The sequence below is a fragment of the Scophthalmus maximus genome, chromosome 7, assembly GCF_022379125.1.
Source record: "Scophthalmus maximus strain ysfricsl-2021 chromosome 7, ASM2237912v1, whole genome shotgun sequence".
Classification (NCBI taxonomy): domain Eukaryota; kingdom Metazoa; phylum Chordata; class Actinopteri; order Pleuronectiformes; family Scophthalmidae; genus Scophthalmus; species Scophthalmus maximus.
This window is the reverse complement of record NC_061521.1, coordinates 14,340,001-14,356,451: the sequence shown is the minus strand read 5'-3', so window position 1 is coordinate 14,356,451 and position 16,451 is coordinate 14,340,001. Positions and strand designations below refer to the sequence as shown.

At 42.9% G+C, this 16,451-nt stretch overlaps 1 protein-coding gene across 7 annotated transcripts in view; it reads right to left on the bottom strand.

Moving 5' to 3' along the window:
* Positions 1-16,451, bottom strand: part of tln2b (talin 2b) — a 74,632-nt gene that overhangs the window by 57,008 nt on the left and 1,173 nt on the right. The window lies entirely within an intron of this gene.

The following is a 16,451-nucleotide window of genomic DNA, read 5'->3' as shown; positions in this document are numbered from 1 at the left end:
CTACCCGCCCGCCCACACGCAGCATGGATATCCTTAGCATATTGTGCAACGGGGTCAACTTGCGAGATCCATGCTGACTACTTGACATTCTTTTTGTGCATGCCCTCAGCTCAGGGCCATCCGGAGAGACGGGGGAAGCACAGCACATCTCACGGACACAACTCGCAGCTGGGTCGACGCCGAGACGGAGGAGCCACAAGATACGGCGTGGAGCATGAAAGGGATACTGCCACGCTCAGTTAGGGACTCACAGCCTTCACTATTTCATGCTCCACATCTGCTGGTTGCCATAGCAACCCCCGATTTGGGCAATTCCCAGGTCAGGTGGCTTCTGTCAGCTCCGGAGACACAAACGGGGCCTTTTTCTAAGCAGTGCAGTCTGCAAAAGAAAACCGGTGAATGATAAAAGGCTCTGACTTTCATTAGTGATTCTCACACTGAAGTGCTTTCAATGGGCAACACACACTCAGCGTTTAAAAGAGACAAGCTGTCACTGCTGCAGATCGACTGAAGTGCGTCTCAATCACTTTTGCTGAACTTGTCCTGTACTTTCTCGTGAGGCAAGATAGCAAGTAGGGTGTTCAAGGGTTTCAGCATAGACATTTAACAGCTGCAAATACAAATAAAACCAAGGCATAAACGGCAATATTGCAAGACTATCATCTCTGCTGAATCACAGCTTTTGTGACTCAGCAAAATACAAGCTGCGAAACCAAAAGAGAGAAAAGTGAAATAAACACCGTCCCCATACACACTCATGCTACACTTGTAAATACATTCGCCATTTTACTGTTTCATTGCTATTTCTGAAGTTTTGTGGGGATAAACAGTTTTGCAGCCGTTCATCGTCCGTGCAAAAACACGCCAAATTGCAGAAGGCAGTGGATCAGAAACCTCGAAGGAAGAATGGCTGCATGTTGAAATTCTTTACAATTACAAGCTGGTCATTATGACAGCATGGGTGCAGTTGAATAACCCAGTGTGGGTTTCATACAAACACAAGCAGCGGGAGTGGATCATTAGAGGCAGGCGTCTGCAGAGGCGGGACTTGGTAGCTCAGCTGGAGCCCGTGTGAGAGGTTCTTCGTCTCACTGGGGAGGTCCGGAGGAAACATATAGCAGGCCAAGTGCTCCCCGGTCCCCTGCTCTTTAACCTGATTACTGTAATGAGCTTAGAGGCTGTTTTACATACAACATGTAATGTGGATGCAGACAAAACGCACCGCACTCCTCGACTCTCACCGCCAGCCGAATACCAAGTGAGATATCGGGCTGAAACCAAGCGTCGGCTGAAGGCTCATTGGCCACAGAAATCGTTAAGGTAACGTATGAACGGGGAACAGGTAATTTGGTTTAAGGGGTGAAACAGGTTTAAGGTGTAGCTCAGGGAAAAAGGAATGATGACAGCCTAAAAATAAATATTCCTACCTAGGTGGAATTGACTGATGACATCGGTTTGAGTAAGAACTTCTCACCTTGATTTATGCCTCCTGAGAACAGGTGAGAAAATCCATAAAATCAACGTGTAAACACCTTTTTTAACTGTTAAAAACTGATTCTGACTGTCCCTGCATAGTCATTTTGTTATTAATATTTTATTGGATCACATAAGTCATCAAAACTTGCAGTGCTGCTCACTGATCCTTCTTGTGTTCCACAACAAGGACGTCAAGATGTAAACCAGCCCTCGTGTTCAAAGGAGACAAGTGAGCATCTACAGAGACAAAGTTAGTATCAAACATGCAGGAAATGGTACAGAAACACTCATTTTAAAATAAACAGTATATCCAGGCCTGTATTATGGAATACAATCATGTGAGGTTGCACATCACAGTCAGTATAATCTAATAGGCACATGTTAGATGGAGTAACATGTGAGTAACTCTGCCAGACATGATGTGTGAAGTCGTTGAGTCGTGATATATCTGCCTTTTTGCTGCCAGGTGCAGCTCTAAATTATGATGAATCGACTCATTAGAGTAATTCACAACAGTGTATGTTGATTAAAGACCATTTCACAAATACAATAAGTCTGTTCGCCTGCCTGTTAAAAATAGAACATCTGGTGAAGGACTTGGCGACTGTAAGAACAGATCTGTTCTGACATTGACAGACGGTGAGAGTATCATGTCCTTGAATGAATAGATTTTCATGGCTCACACTGTGTTGATTAATAATCCATGATGATAATAATAATACAAGACCATGCAATGATTCGCACATGAGCTGTTCAGTCCCCTTCTGGGTTATATAAAGATACACAGGGTAGATCCCGAAGGGGCTAATGGGCGAGGATAGGGTAAGGTTGATGCAAATGAACAAAAACACAATTTGTTATGGATTGACCCTATTTGAAAAGAAAAATCTACATTGCTCTCTTAAAATATACCACTCACCATCTCGCAGTTCTGCAGCTTTACTCTCCTGCGTTCTCCAAAAGAGGGACAGAATTCCACAAAGTGGAACTATCCATAACACTATCCATTTGTCCTTTGTGTGTTGGTGTGCCTAATGAATTGACTGAAACACAAAACTGAATATGTGACATTGCATAGGTCGGGCCCATTAGGGAAAAAAAGATCTTTCTCTTTGTTGGTTTACCTGAAGTCCACTCGGTGATCAGTAAATAACACGTATCCTGAGGGAGTGAAAAGGGAGTGCCCACTCCACAAAGCCGACATGTTTGCAGAAGAAGACACTACCATGGTGTTCTTAAGTGGATAACAAAGACCACTATTGGCCCATTTGCAGGGAAATTACATTTCTTTGCATCACACTTGTACATATTACAATGTTTCCTTAAATATCCACACTACAAAAAAATCATCTACACTGGATACATAATACATGAAGAGTTGCAGGGATTGGAGCACTGGGGGAGCACAAAAATAAAACATCTACCTGCCGCAATTGTCATGCGTATCTCAGTTTCCCAGTCCCCAGGAGAACGGGCTCGTTTGAAAGATGACCTGAAGCCCTCATGTTGTTCTCACACATCAGTTTAGCTTTCTCTGACTAATGCTCCCTGGACGAAGACACGGAATTGTCTGAGACACATACTGCGAGTCCTCTCGTACACCGACATCAAGCTTGATGTCCCACATTGTCTGGCAAATGCACTTACTGAGCAGGTGTTCCACAGACACGTTCTCTCTTAGAACCGGGCAAATCCACCAGTACCCTAGTATCCAGCAGGGTGCACGCACTCCTGCTTTTAAAGGGAATGGGAGACAGCACTCTGATTGGTTTATTTCACGTACTGTAACACCCAAAACACACCCATGATTAATTAAGAGACGGAGGACGATGTTTTTGAGCCATGTGCCTGGCAAAGTGACTTTTTTTTCCACCATTAAATTAGAAAGAAGTGGATTCCCAAAATGAAGGACTGGATGGATTGTCATGAAACATTGATACAGACATTCACGATTCACAGAGATGAATCCTAGGGACTTCTGCGACGCCTTGACTTTTCATCTAGTACCGTAATCAGATCAGAAATGTTAGATTGTCCAATACTTTGGCTTATAACCAAATAAACACTTGCAAAACAAAACATAAAAATGGCATTCCCATTAGCCTCGGCGGTGCTTTGTGTTTAGAGCTAATAACCGAATGATAGTATTCTTACATGCAACACTAAGATGATGAACATGGTAATCATCATACCTGCTGACATCATCATTTAGCCCCAGGCCTCACTGTGCTCATATTTACGCTTCACGGAGCTACTAGCAGGGATTTAAATCCAGCATTTGAAGAAAAAAAAATTGCTATTGCGGATGTAACACTGTGTGTACTTCATCTTAACAACTCATTCAAAGTCAACAACTAGGATCAAAAATATACTGCAGATCACTGAATGCAACTGCTGAGGATTACAAAGCGTCTCCTTCATATTCTCATCATACGCTGCTGGTTTTCCAAAAACAGAACTGTTCCCACCACACGCAACAAAACAAAGTTTAGATTCCACAAAGCACGGGAAAACAACCTGTCAACGACCTGTCAACGTCTCCATGTGGCCGACTGTCGCAGTCCCCTCATATGTATTTGCTGATTGCTGTCTGTTGTGAGTGACCTAACTACTATATAGCGCAGCAGTTTTCCCATGGAGTGCCATGCTTTCTGAGTTACACTAATTGCCTCAATGAATTCTGCCACCATAGCGCAGAGCTCATTAATGCCGACGCAGACTCCTCATTAGTTTGGTGGGGGCACTCAGCCATTTGATAACTTGAATACTTATTATTTTTGCTTTTTGAGTTGCTACGATAACATTTCATTATTCACGCTAAACACAACACCTACACAAATAGCATGTTATCAACAGCCTCTTCATCACACGGGTTATTTTCATTCGCAGCTTTTGGCAGTTTAGCGTTAATTGAAAATACAAGGTAGAATGTGGCAATTATCTACCGCCGAGACAGTTTTGTGAGTTTGAAGTCCCAGTCAAATCTGCACCAGGTGAAAGCAAAGAATCAGGGCACAAAAATGAAAAGCGAGAAAAAAATTAAAATAAATACCCAGCACATCAAAATGGTGATTATACCTGAACATCTGCTTTTTTTATCCTATTTATCCTCATTTCAGTTAACAACCTCATCAAGAATCCCTACAACGATGTCTCTCTTGATCTATTGCAATGAACATCTGGGCATTATCATTTCATCTATCTAACTTCTTCTCCATGGGGATTAATGAAGTTATTAATAAATAAAACTTTGCTCCACGGAGAGTTGACTGGCTCCTTTGTCCAAAAATATTTTTGGGGACAAATTTGTACATGGCATGGCGGAAACTATGCTCAGGAGTTGCATGGCAAAGGACTTAAGTTGTCGATATGTAATTATCTGCCACAGGCCGTGACTTGTGCTGCAGTGAGAGGGATGTAATAAACCATATCACATCACTGTTCTCCTCACTTACACAAAAATGACAAAACTTGGGTGCTATGGCTTTGCCAAATGGATTACGACACAAAAACTATCCAAGAAGCTGTTAGATAAGTTAGATGAATAAACTGTAAACTAACAGTAGCGTGGCCAACAAATCACAGCTCAGGTGTTGGTTTGTAACTCAAGTAGCAGAGGCACAACAAGTTCAAAAGAATGAGAACTACCACATAAGTTGTTCTCATCCTTTTAAATTTGTTGCACCCCTGCTACTTCTTTCTAACGTGTTTTTTTAAATATTGAAATATTGCAGGATAGCATTCGGACATTCCAGCTGTATAATAAATCAGACTCCTCCAGTCCGCCTTTTTTCTGAGAAAACACAAAGTGAATTTAAAACAGTTTAGAGGGCTAAACCACACAACTTAACACAGCAGCACACGATTGCAAGACAGAAACAGTGTCATGTCTTATAGTAGATTGCCGTTCCAAAAAAAAAAAAAAAGGACTTAGTGTCAGCAATACTAACTAGCAGTAAAGTTATATCCAGGACATTTGGTTGTCAACACCTTTAAGTTGCTTTAGGTCAATGGAAATACAATGATTTTATCTGAAACCAGACAATATAGTCATAGGAAGTGCTCTAGTGTGTCTGAGTCAGGCATTTTCAAATACCATTGATAAAGGATGTGGAGCGATCAAACAGGGGCCTGTGACACAATTCCGCTGTTTAAAAATGTTACAAGGAGACTTTTCTTTTGGTTGAGTAGTACGTCAATTGATGAATTAAAAATTTATTGATGAATTTAAAGTAAAACAATTGTATATGAATACTTATATAGTGAATTTAAGACTGTTAATAAAGCAAACAGGGGGGAAGTGGGAGCTTATAATGTTAATGTTTTCTTTATCAATCACTGAAGTTAATTGTTAATTATTTAAATTGGTAGCAATTAATTTCCTGTCAGTCAACACCATTGATTAATCCACTAAATGTCTCAGCACGTGATTTAAAATCTCGATGAACACCACACTGTCTCTGTGTAACATAATTGAGCTTTTTGACAGTTTTCATATTCAAAACTATAGCTTATGGTCTGTGAGTCAGTAAAGGTATGCGATATAGCAAACAAAGACATTTCGGCCCTCGTGACATATGGAACTATGCTGTTTTAACATTCAGGGATAAGGTTAAAGAGGTCAATTTGTTTGAAATTGTACAAATCCTTAATGATCATATTGACACTGGGTCCACCGTTGTTTTGTGCCAGTCTACCACTGATGTGAAAGAGAGGCGGACAGACTGCAGGCACTGGGTGAGCACATGAGTATGAAGGCAGACAAGCATGTAGGGCAGGCAATGAATTGTGCCCTCCTCTGTTCCTTACTAACTGGACAAGCCATCCACTTTTTTCCGTTGCCTCGCCTTAGATCTCTGACAGGGGTAGCATCATCCGACTCATTGCCAGAGATGTGTTCGAGAACCTGACAACCTCCGTATCCAGCCTTGGTTAACAAGACACAAAAGTTATGCTCCAGGGGACAGGAAGCCCACGGTACCGAGCACCATCTCTGTGGCTCCCCCGATAAACTTCTACATCTAATTGAGAGGCTGGGCACACACCTGTGACACTCACACTTGGATACAGACTCTTTAATCTCTCCTTTTATATGACATCGCCATGTAATCTCCATCTAGCTACCCGGGGAGCAGCCAGAGAGGCAGGAAATGAAATCAACGCTGTGTCTCTGCACTGGGCGTTACTTCATTAGCATGGGCACTACAGATGTAGCCGTAAATCTGATTTATTAGAGGGCGACAACGAAAGCGCCACGGACAGACGAAGGAATTCATAATAGCAGATGATAGGGACACCCAATCTCCTATGTTTCACCACAGCTTTACAAAGGTTTGACAGAGGGCAAAGAGAGGGGGGGAAATTCCCTCCTCCTAATACACAGCATTCTTTCTTTGCTGCAGCAGTAAGGGATTTAGAATGTTGTGTAAAATTTTACAAGCTTTGATTTCCTTGTCCAGAATATCATGGGGCATTTAGAAAATCTATATCTATAAACAGAAAAGTCAGGTAAACTATAGGACCGCCAATCATGAGGCAAACATTACATAAAAAGCATTTATAATTTCAGTGCGTTTATTTTCACTGCACTCTGTAATCTGTCGTGTTGTCTTTCCTCTCTGAACACCTCATCTTCATAACACTATCTGTAAATTGCATGTGGATGCTGGCGACAACGCTTTACATCAGCCAGGATAGTTAAGTAAACTCTGCTTAAGTGGGTTTATTACATGAGTATCCATCGCCATGAGGTTAAACTGCAGTGAGCTTCTTGCAGGTTTGACATTTAGCAATGTTGGGCATTGCTGCACACGTCTCCCTCACACCACTGGGAAGGGAGAGGTGCATTATCTTCATTATTTCCTAAGAATACTTTAATTTATAATATCCTCAGATGGTAAAAGGAAATCTAATCACTTCTATCATCACATCAGCTTCCACATCACAGAACCCAAAGAAGCACAACCATATAACCCAAAACCTTGTTAAACGTTATGAGTGATGTCATAAACATTGTTATACTTGCTCAAATTTAAAAGTTGATCTGCAGAAAATTCATCAGCAACCTTTCTAAATTGAACTTTTCATTCATTAGCAAGCGATACAACTTTCGTGGGGTACATCTGGGCACCAGCTGTTGGCGTGACTACACCCTGTAGAGGTCAGTAGGTCAAGAACCATCTGGGTTGACGACATCTAATCCTACGGTAGCTATGGAGATGCTGTAGAAAAAGTCATAGCCTCTGTTTAGGCAGAGGCTATACAGTTGGTTGCTCAGATACACCCCTGATATACCCGCCCCTCGCCATTTCTGAAAACAGAGATTCCAAATGATTAGTTGTGCCCTCCCATGGGACTGAGAAGCTGAGGAGGGGGATGTGTAATTCAATTAGTCCCATGGTTCTGCACCAAAGGGAGGCAGACAGATCAATCTCATTGAGACATCCAGGATGCGCAGGGCTGGTGTATGCACAGAAGATATTGGCAGCGAATCATTACTGCTGTTGGTTTGAATTAAAGATAATTTCACTCGTTAAAAGACTGCTGTGAATGAATAAACCCAGGAACTACTGCACTACTAAAACAGTGCAGTTCCTCATTAGAAATTCACCAAGGGATATCGAAAAGTCTTTTCTACGCAAAGAATGGCTCGATGAGGAGGGTCTGCAGACCGATGCCAACAGAGAGCGGAGCAAACCACCTTACATGACAAGCCAAGAGACATTTGAAGCAATGCCTCTGAGCTCGTGCCATGTGTCGAGGACGCCGTCTCCCACTGAAGTTGCATACAAGTCCCCCTTTCAGAACACAGCCTCCTCCACTGTCTCTTTGTCCCTTCTCCCAGCCGGGAATTTATAAAGCGTCACACTCCATGACATTCCTGTAATTTATGACAGCCTTTTTCGCAGGCACAGAAAAATCAAATCAGACTGTAAATACAGTGCATGTTTCCCAGTATGAGCTCTTCGCACAGGCCCGTAGATCACAAATAAATGCCAGAGATCCTGACAGCCATCAAATAACAGCATCAATAATCCCACATGTGGCAGCGCTACCTTGGATTTTGGATTATGAAAAGGGCAGGGAGCGTGGATAATGAGTCAGACACAGCAACAACAAATAAGGGAAAAGGTACCATTACTAGAGCTGCACATCATCCATTTCATACAGGATCACCAGCCCTGGTCATTAGTATCAGGCTGACCCTTGACCTCAGGCTGGCACTCACACCTGACTAAGTAATAGGATGCCATACCAGCGAGACTGAAGGGAGAGGGTGTTATCTTGTGAATAACTAAACAGGGGTAGCATGTCCAGTGCGGGTGGGCAGTTGTCCTCCCTTGGCTGCAGGTCCATCAATCCTCTCTGAGGAAACTGAAGACTCGACAGAGAGAGAAGCTAACAGCTGCCATACAGCGGACGGAACAGATGGTAATGGTGGCAAGAAATTAAAAACCGTATCATCCTAAACATCTACACAGCATCTTCTTTTGGGTGGAGAAAAAAGACATGTCTGCAGCTTCTACACTTTTCTAATATTGGGTCTCGGAAAAGTTCTGTGCACTCGAGTGCACTTCTCAGAGTTCCGGGAAGTGCACTCTTCTCCGATTTGTCCCACATTATATATTTATATTATATATTATATTTTCTTGGAAATATATGCAACGGAATAGTGCAAGCAGCATTGGCAATTTGTTTACATGTATTCAGTATTTTTCATGCTTTCTTGATGAAAGTAAATACTGTTTATTGTACTAGAGCATTCTGGTAATAACAACGGTGACTCTGCAACTCAGACATGATCACTCTCATTAGTAGGTTTATTCGTGACAGACAACATGGAAGTCTTAGCTGCAGAATCTTGCAGCATTTCTAACCCTAAACCGTATTAAAACATTTGATATGCTTTATTATATTCACAAATTGTATTTACAGAATGAGCATAAGATGGATAGACAGTTTGAATGGGAAGTGCTAGCCCTGTAAATCATCCTCAATTGCCAATGGAATTTGGTACTATATGACTGTAAGTTGTTCCAAGTTGTCCTCAGTAATCCAAATTAACAGCAGCCTCCTCACCTCTACCTGCTGCATTGACAGACATGACAAATGGTTCTTGTAGTAATTCATGGGGATGTTAATAAATCTGCTGAGGTGCCAGCAGCACTTCTGCGGCTGCAGTCAAATTTGAAAATGTTCAACTTACTCTCGGAAGATTCTAAAACACTGCACTGCAAGGTGACTCAAGAATTTTAAATTAATCAAATTGCCAAATACAAATGCATACTGGCATAAAGTTAAAACTTCACACTTAACATGTAATATGCATAAAAAATATCCCTGTTCAATTTGGGATATAAACTTATAGACTCCACAACAGCTAGATTTGGTAGCACATGGCTGTTTTTTTTCCCATTACAGAACTGCCGTCTGCTCCTACAGGAAAGCACATTAAGGGTTTGTAATCAAAGCCATTGCTTTGTCTAAAGTAGCCTTTGCTATATCCCATTAATATTTCATACAGTTGTTAGCAGTCCAGATATTATACTTTCACCAAATGAAAAAGGAGCAATTCTTGTAGCGTGGGTGCTATAGGGAAGCTCTCTGGGTCAACATGCAAGCACATGCATAGAGTTGCCCTACTTAGAGCATTTTCACAATGGTGTCTTGGTTCTTCATCAAAACGATAACAGCTTTGGATTGAATTCAATAATTATTCTATAAATGACATGATTATTCTATTGAATAAGTGTTTCCGTAAAGGTTCATAAGCAGGATGAAGAGTCACAGCACAATAGTCACAGGGAAGAAATCAGAGTGCATAGTAGAAGGGAAACAATCAAGTAGGTGTTGTACACATGATATGATATGCTATTTTTGTTGACTGCTCCACTAGCTCCCACAGCCTGAAGTCTCTTTCTTTCCTCCCCTGTAGAGGTCAGATGACGTCATGACGCCTACCTTTCAGGAGATGATTGCATGGTAGCTTTTTGGTTTTCACTCTACAACGTTATACTTATTCTTCTCAGTGTAACTATACACAAAATATTCTGAGGAATAAAGGTTTGATCGATCCCCTCTGCATATCAAACTAACCCAACATTAGATGTCATGCGATGGCACTAAAAGGCCAAGATGTACGGATGGTGAAAAAAAACATATACTGAGATAGGTGATATTAGAATCTGCATTAGAGGGGCATTGATTTTACAGGACACTGAATTGTGCCTCATTTCTGATTTGCCAGAAAGTGCATTATATTCAGCTATTGTCCAGCAATAGGAACAAGGGTGTACTGACAAACAAGGTTACAGAATGACACATCAGGATCTTGTATAATCAAGGGCTGACTTGAATTAAAATATCCTCCTTTGCTAATGATTTTGTACCATCAGGCCGGGCGAACCTATTCCCACAGCGACTATTTAGAATTTGTGTCGCACTCAGCATAACAACTAAGGTTGCGTCGACACATTTATGAGGGCAGAGGTACAACACAGTAACATTATCAGATGAAATGATAACCAAAACAATACCTTCTTGATACCTTACTTATAAAAATATGAACGAGTTTTCCCACAAAAAACCCTCTTTTGACTTCACAAAGGATGCTGTCAACAACACCAGCATCCTTCCAAAATCTCAATTGTCTTCATAAAATTATGTTTTGACGTCAATCAGAAATTATCCAAACACAGAACGAGCAAACACAGTAACAAAATCTAAGCTGACATTAATTTCCAGCCCTCAGTCACTGACAGGGTTTAATATTCAGTGTTACAGACACACAAGAGAATATCTGGGCTGTACCAACTCTTCCTGGCACAATTTACCCACCCCAAATGTGAGCCAAGGTTCAAAATGGTCCCTGTAAAAAAACAAAAACATTTCATGAAGAATATCACTATAAATCATGCCATGGGCTCCTGAGTCAACTTTATCATTCAATCTCCAAAAACAGAGCCACGAATGTAATCCAAGATATTGCCTTCCACTGAGGGTAACCAGAGAATCCCTCTGCCCTTAACACAAGGTCACCGCACTGCTGATGAGCTGAATATACAAGGCTAAAGAAACACAATCACTTACACAGGACAGTGCAGCTTTCAGCCGCTAAATGCACTTCAGCCAGGCCAATGTGAAATCATTTCAACGAGACTGTGTCAGAGCGGTCCACAGTTCTCCTTTGAGACTCAAGGTGCTGACACTACACAGCCCTGAGCCAGGGGGGAAGGAGAGCGGGCGAGAGGGAGGGAGTTTCTCGCTCGGTCAGCAACCCTGTCCGCCTGCAGAGGATCAGAGCGGAGCATAGCAGTAATTTTCAGTGCTGCTCTTCAGACAGGAGAGTCCTTTCCCCCCCAGGCAGTCACGAAAACTGCCAAACAGCTTCTGTACGCACAGAGGACCTGAAGGCCCTCCATTAACCTTGATGTGGAACTACTGCCTTTGTCGGTTCTCCATCACAAAATCAACAGCCCCTTTCAACAGCAATATCGTTTAGTTGACTTTGTACGCCTTGTGTCCCAGTGCAGCGAGCCTTTGCTGTCTCTGTCCAAAAGTTGTGTAAGCCTCTCAATCAGATGGACATCAACAATTGTGTCTTTGGTGCAAAAAAGAAAAGTGATAAGTCACATCAAGTGATAAATGTCTTAACTGTACTGTGGTGCAGGACCCCTACCACTCAGCTGTATTTGGCTGTGATGTATCATTGATGCAGATCAATGCCAAGTGGCTCGATCACTAGGATCTCTGCCCCACTGTCATTGACCTCTGGCTCCTGTGGCGTCCCTGGGAGAGCCCCCGCCCATGAAAAACACACCCGGCCTGCTGATGAAGGGGGGCAAAAACCATCAAAGTCTTTCACAGTACACCTCTAAGTGACACTGGCCACAAAAAAACCAACCCAATGGTAGAGATCAAATCATAACAACACCGGACACCAAAGCTCTCAACATATCCGGAGCACTATATGGCCGTGTTCCGACATGAACTCCGAGAAAAACGTCTGAAAAAATTGGGTCCGGACAAATTTTTCGGGAGTTTGCTTCATACATGACAAACGCAGTGGTAGATTGTGAAAGTCAGACGGGTTCACCACAACAAGAACATTTTCCGTAACGTCCCGTGGCGTCTGGATAGATGCCATAATTCCGCTGTGGAAAGCAGGGTTTTTGCTTGAGGTATCAACACGCCCACTTGCTTGCTGGAAATGTTCTGGAAATTTTCCAACTGCATTCTGACATAGGTTCACTCGAACATTTTCTGGGAATTTTGAAAAATGGGGGCTGGCGGGAAAAGCTCCGGGAAATGACACATTTGCCGGCATTTGCCTTCTCACACAGCCCCTCCGGAAAAGTTGAGGAAGATACGCGGCCTTAAGTGCATGTCTGAAAGCATCCTGTGTCGCGAGCGATGAGTTCTTACGATGAATGATAATGCAGCAATTCACGAGACACAACAAGCAGCCATTTCAACTGAACTGAGACAATCGGGTGGTCGACTGTATTCCAGGGATTCTGTGACCATTAAAATCCCGGGGAACAGTTTGCACCGGGGGGGAAATATTGACTTAAAAACAAAACAACGTTAAGTACATCAGCTTGTATTCAAATTGTATCCAATCAGACTCACACAGAGACATGTCTGAGAGAGAGAAAAAGCATTAGTTCAGCTACTCTCCCTTTCCAGAGGAGGATATATATCACATGATCTCCAGCTCAGGTACCACATGATCTCAGCCACTGGTAATCAGTTTACCTCAGACAGAGTGGCTCATGTTCCCGATCATTCCAGTGTTTTCTCAGTCAAACCAAATCAGAAATGTTGTCACTTTACAAAGACCCTGTGTGTATGAGGAGCAGTAACATCTTTCCAAAATTAAGTAGCATTTATCTGCACGGCGATTTACGAAGAGTTGAGAAATACAAGAGAATCCTGTTAAAAGGCATTCACACAAATTTTGCACTACAGCAGACTATTTTAAGTTCCAGCATCAACACTGAAGCTTTTGTCCGATGCTCATTCACTACTCAACAAACCGCCTTCGAAAACCCCACAGAAATATAAAGAGACCAGGTAAAAGAATATTCATTAAGATAACAGCAACAGACAAACACGATTTGATCTGCATCCGTATAAAAGCAGCTCCGCAGCCAAAGGCGTCTTTTTACTTAAGATGAGAACTGGTGCTCAGTGAATCCACAGATCACATACAGTATCTTTTCTTTTAAGCCGCTATCCCAATTCGGGACCATAAACCGCGTGCTTGACGGCGGAGGTCGGACCTGTCGCCTGCTCCTTCAAACCGGCGTCTCATTTGACCCACTGATGACAAGTGCCACAGGCTGTGCCACTGCCTCTGCCGGCATCTACTGACCTACTTCTTGAGTCCGCTTACGCATCGCTAGCGCAGCCGCATTAGTTTGGACCACGTGTACAGTAAATGCACTGTATCAACCACCACCGCCTGCTGCAAAGACTGCCAAAATGAAATGGTGATAAATTACTGACACACATAAAATAGAAACCGAGTGACCTGTGGATGTACACCGACAGCTTTTCACGTGGCTGTGCGAATGTGATCCTGCTAAATCTTTCATTACAAACTGAGAGTGTCCGTACCTCAAGTCCGAAAACACATTAATAATGTGGTCAAGTGTTTGCTGGTGACAAAATAAGGCCCATCTGCACTGTAGCCCTCGCAAATTGACCAACTGCCTCATTCATCTGCTGGGGAAAAACATACAGGACTCTATGATTTCAGATTGAGTAGGGAGGGAGAATGGCAGACCATCTCATGCATCTACCTCTTGTTCCACAGAAACAGACGAGGAGCCTAAGCAGGCTGTGATCATGGAGACCGTTCCGAATAAAACATGTAGGAGAGATCCATTTCAGTGGTAAACACAAGACGCAAGGGTAGGGTCACACAGTGACAGCATGGGGTGTGTTTTAGTTTCCACCTCCCACACACTCATGCGCTTCATATGGTTGAGCAATAAACACTCTGGGGTGACTCTCAAAAATCCCTGACTTCCCGCCCTGCAACTGAACATTTCCGGGAGAATTCCGACCAGGAATGTGTTTCTTGATGACGGAGCATGTGTGACAGCTGAGAGGGAAATCAGCGCGGAAATACAGTACAGTTGAGGCTTTGACCGCGACAGTCGCTTGTTCTCCGCACATTGCGGGTCAAAATGCCTACTTGGGAATGCATGGCTTTGTTGTTGTTATTTATGGAGCCGTTTGAGGATTGGATATTCATCACTGGGTGGCAGAATCTGAACGAGCGCCGACTAAAAAGCGCTCGAGGAGCGCATGCAGTGCATTTCAAGGTCGCGCTTGAAACTCGTGATCCCCGCTCAATTAGGTGCCGAGGTGAAAGTGTGAGCTAAAGTTGTCGTAGCAGAGATAGCCCTAATGGCCTCCCATAATACAGAATCACTGCGGTAATGGCCTCTTCAATAGCTGGCAATGAGTGGGGAAAAAGGCACCATTTAAATAGTGCTTGGCTTTAATTACCGCCGCAAAGTGAAATTGCTGTGTTTAATATTTCAGAAGCTTGGAGGGAGAAGTGCAGAGTGTCGGCGATATCAACAAATGTGTGCCACTTTTCATGTTCCGAGTTGAGAGAACTTTTCTGATTTCTCTCGTTTTATAACTTTGGGACTTTGTGAATAGCGTCTAGTGTTTTGTTTGATGGAACAGGGAGCCTTTATCAGTTGCCACTGGCAGATGCGTGCTACATGTGAGCTTGTGACACTGGTGTTGCTGTGATCTAAATATATCCGTGCACTGTGGGAAGGTGTATAGTACCCATTGAAGGTGCTCAGACTGGGTCTCTGCTTTTATATTAAACCTGGGCACAGGCAGATGGCTCACATTGGGAACAAACAGGTGACGTGTACCACAGCTAAGCTTCATTATTTCCACAAAAATGATATATATAAGAATGCACCACTGTCCACCCATAGACATGAAAACAAACATGTACAGTGAGCAAATCTGTTATGGCTAGTCTAAACAGAAGTACATTAATCCTACAGAGACTAACGTATTTGTGATTCATAAAGCCTTTCCCGCACTATGTAATGACTATTCTCTACTGGCACATTTTGACAATCTGCCTTTAAACAAATCTTTTCTCTACACTCTATAAGGGATGTACATGTTAGCCCATATTACTTAAGATAAGTAAAGATCCCCAACGTGGGCGTAGATCAAAACATGCTTGGATCAGGGTGACAAGTGTCAACATTTCTGTCCAAATTGGAGGACCTATACGTTCTGTCAAGGTACAGCGATTCACCAAGACCTCCTCTACTATCCAGCACATCCTCAAAGCAGACTTTTCAGCACCAAAGCGAAACCGGTGACGTCTGACAGCTCAAACTGTCAACATCCAACCTATTCCCCCTCGAGACAGAGTATGTGCACTGTATAGACTGTACACTTTGCACAGCGATGTCGAGCCAGGATGCAGCCGTCTCGCATTTAGAGAAACCTTTGTATTGATGATACCAACCCAACGCAACACATCCTGCAAAGTGGAAGAATGTTTGCAGGTTTTTCACCAGTGGTGCATTAGAAACGGTCAAGAGGAGCTCATATAGCATTTCCTACAGTGGATGTTTTTGTCCTGCACTAACCCGGTGCCTTGCAGTACCATCAGGGAGTACATTTTAGTGTGGGCACTCCCCGTTGGAATCAAGCTCCTATTGTGTCCTTGGTTTCTTACCAAAGCTATCCAGAATCACAGCTGTCCGCATAATGCTGAGGCAGCCTGACCTTTATAGTTACATCACGCGAGTAAAATACGTCACTCATCTGTGTCGTTTGGCATCCTTGATTGGACCGTCACTGTGCAAGATGGCACTCAAAGTAAACGGCCGGCTGCTTTGCACAGTCGAAGGGTGGGGTGAAATCTTCCACACAGTTGAACATAGCAGCCGACAGCTTCTTCGGTTAATGAGTAT